Here is a 3,521-nt window from a genome sequence, read left to right as displayed (position 1 = left end):
GTGATTCTATGCAATTTTTTCATATTATCTACAGTATTTCTTTATGCCATGCTTATTTTCTCATTAGCATAATTTTATTAGTATTCTAATTTTTAAATTAAAATAGAATTTATTGTTGAGTAAGTCGTAGACTTATGTCTTTTTAAAAAAAAATAAAAAAAAATCATATTTATGTATGCTATGTTGAAATTTGTGATAAGAGTATTATGTTAAGGTTTTTGTTTTGAATGTATAACTTATGTTATATTTTCAGTTTCATTTGTTTTAGTAATATTGAATTCACATTGCAAGTCATTTTTTAATTAGACTTGATAGATTATATTTTTGTCAAACATTTTAATAATTTATGACATTTTATATATTAATCTTTTTATCAAACATGCATTTCACGATGTTCGTAGAAACTTCATACTTTTAGTTTTTATGATCAATTCAATTGAAATATATTAATTTGAAAAAATATAAATCAATTATTTTTTCATAATATTAGTTAAGAACATATGTTTATTAATTAATATATTTTCAAAAAATAAAATATATCTTAAATATTTAATTTAATATAATTTATATAGTTTTGTATTTGTCTTTTATAAATTTTAAATAATTAATATTTATTTGGCAAAAGTACTCATTACTCCCCTGAACTTGAAGCTTTTTATATGGTGTACACCTAAACTAAATTCCGTTTTAATTACCCTCCGAACTTGTTTATTCCTCCGTCGCGTACACCTTTTTTGTCCACCTGGCGTAGAAATTGACAACACACTCTACTAGGTGCGTGAGGAAGTGATTTTTTGCCACATCACAACGCTACAAAGGTAGAAAAACGTAAAATCTCCATTTTTCTTTAATATTTGGCATATTTTAAATGAAAAATAGGGAAAAATGTAGATGAAAAGTAAAGGAAACAAAGATTAACACTTACTTGGTAAGAATTTCCGACAAATTTGAAATTCAAGGAGTTCCGCGAAATCAGCCCTTATTCAAAAATAACTTTTAAACGATGAATTTTAATAGTTAGCTTATTTTAAATGAAAAATAGGGCAAAATGTAAATAAAACAAAGATTAACACTTACTTGGTAAGAATTTCAGACAAATTTGAAATTTAATCGACCAACTTCAACGTCTAGAAAAACCCAAATCCAGAAGGAGTTCCACGAAATCAGCCCTTATTCAAAAATAACTTTTAAAAAATAAATTTTAAATTTAAGAAATCACTCTCTCAGAGAGAGAGAGAGAGCTATTGTACAAGGAAATTTATTTTTTGCAATATTAATTTATGTAGGTGGCTATTATTTATCCAGGTGGAAATTCACATCACCACTTTTGCTAGCTGTCACGCGCGTATAGTCACAATAGGAGCAAGTGGACGAAAAAGGTGTACGCGACGGAGGAATAAACAAGTTCGGGGGGGGTAATGAAAACGAAATTTTGTTTAGGTGTACACCGTATAAAAAGCTTCAAGTTCAGTGGGGTAATGAGTACTTTTGCCTATTTATTTTTAAAATTTAATCTAATTTTATGATTACAATTGTACATCCAAACACAACATGTGTAATTACACTTTGGCATCCAAACATGACATGTGTAATTACACTGTGGCAACCAAACATGTTAGTGTAATTACTAGGTTGGTAATTACTACCCTAGTAATTACACCAATTCCAATTACCAAGTGGCTTTCCAAACAGACCCGTAGCCATACAAATGGTCCATGAATATTTCTAACCACAAATGTCAAAAAAAATTATTTTCTTTCTTAAACTTTGTACGAAAGTCAAATAGTATCACATAAATTAAGACAAAAAGAATAAAAAGCAAAAGTTCAAGATAAAAGAAGATGTATTTGGTATATTAATTTAAGTGTGTCATTGTGTCGGGCTATCGGGGCGATTCACTAATTACAGAATATGGTCTCTCTGTGTCTGGGTTGGATATCGGGTTGGGTTTACCGGGTCCTAAAAATCCGAGTTTTATTGGGTTTGATGTATCTTGTGCAGTTTTGGGCCATATTGGTTCGGGTTTCAACTAAAAAATATTTTCTTATAAATTTTTTAAAAGTATTTTTTAAATCACTTCATGAATGTTAAATATAATTTTAAAATTTAGACTAAACAATCAGGCCGGATTGGTTAATTTGGTACTATCAAATCACAAATAATATTAGTTCAACCGATTTCGATTATCGATTGAGGTTTATGCTCGGTCGATTCCAGATCTTCAAGACAAACTAACACGTCACGACCCACAAATCTTGGGTTGGTTCAATTTGAGCTACTACCGGATCCGATTCAATCTTGAAACGACTCTATAACATCTCGCAAATTGAAATAACTAGGAAGAAGCTAATAATTGAAAATAGTCATTTTTGGAAAGAATGAAAAATCTAGAAATTTTGTTAAGTTAGAATAAATTGAGTTTTGGCCAACTTCAAACTGCCATAACTTCTAGATCGGGATGAGTTAGAGGTACTTCCAGATATGGTAGGAAATCTCTTGGAATGATCTTTCCAACGCCGTTGAGTTTGCACAATTCTGAGTTTGTTCGAGTGAGTTATTTCCTTTGGAAGTTGGGCTGTTGGAATAAGGAAAGTCCAATCCGGATTTTGAAAGGGTAGTTTGGTCTTTTCCTTGCCCAATTATTTTATTTGTTTTTGGTAATTAAGTTAGGGTCTAATCAGAATTAGATCAGTTTACGCTTTTACCAAAATACGCTAAGGCTTGGAGAAAAGAGAAAAGAAAAGGAGAAAGGAGAAGAGAAGCAAGATTCGTCGAGTTTAACTTGTGGATTTCGTCGGGGGTGATCCCTACAAGGTATGTGAGATCACATAGCATTCAGTTAGTTCACCCACGCGCCAAACATGTTTAATTCAGCATATTTTTGTCCTAAAAAGATTGAGAATTTGATGTTCTTGATAGTTGTTCTTGAATTGATTTCGTTCTTGAATATGAGTTGCGATTAAAGAGTTTCTTGATATTAAAGTGTTGATTCCTTTAGTTGTATGAGTTAGATTTTGTGTATATACCTTAGGTATCTGATTCTAAAGTGAATTTGAGAAAAAATAATCAATTAAAATTGATTTAAAATTAGAAAACGAGACCAAAAGTTCGTCATATTTTTGCCTAAGGAACAAGTGACGCGACGCGCCCCCATAGCGCCAGGAAGGCTGGGGCGGCGCGCCAGCAGTGCGCCGTTTTGGAGCCCCAGTAATTTGGGGATGGCGTGGCGCGCTAGGGACGCGCCCGAATTGTCGTTTTTCATTAGTTTTTTGCCGTTTAGCCCGTTTAAGTCCTTCTAAAGTGTACTAACACTCCTATTGATTCTAACTACTCCAACTGACTTTTAAAGGGTTTAAAATGTTTTCACATTTAAACAAGAAAGGAAACCTCGATTTCCAAAGAGCCTTCGGGCTAATTTTCAGAAAAGAGAAATCATTTTCTAAATGAAGCAAGAGAGGAAACTTTGATTTCCAAGATAGCCTTTGAGCTAAGTTTTTGAGCACTAATCTCAAATCACAGAA

This window comes from Solanum tuberosum, unplaced genomic scaffold (genome assembly GCF_000226075.1).
Source record: "Solanum tuberosum cultivar DM 1-3 516 R44 unplaced genomic scaffold, SolTub_3.0 scf00106, whole genome shotgun sequence".
NCBI lineage: Eukaryota > Viridiplantae > Streptophyta > Magnoliopsida > Solanales > Solanaceae > Solanum > Solanum tuberosum.
This window is presented reverse-complemented; position numbering follows the sequence as displayed.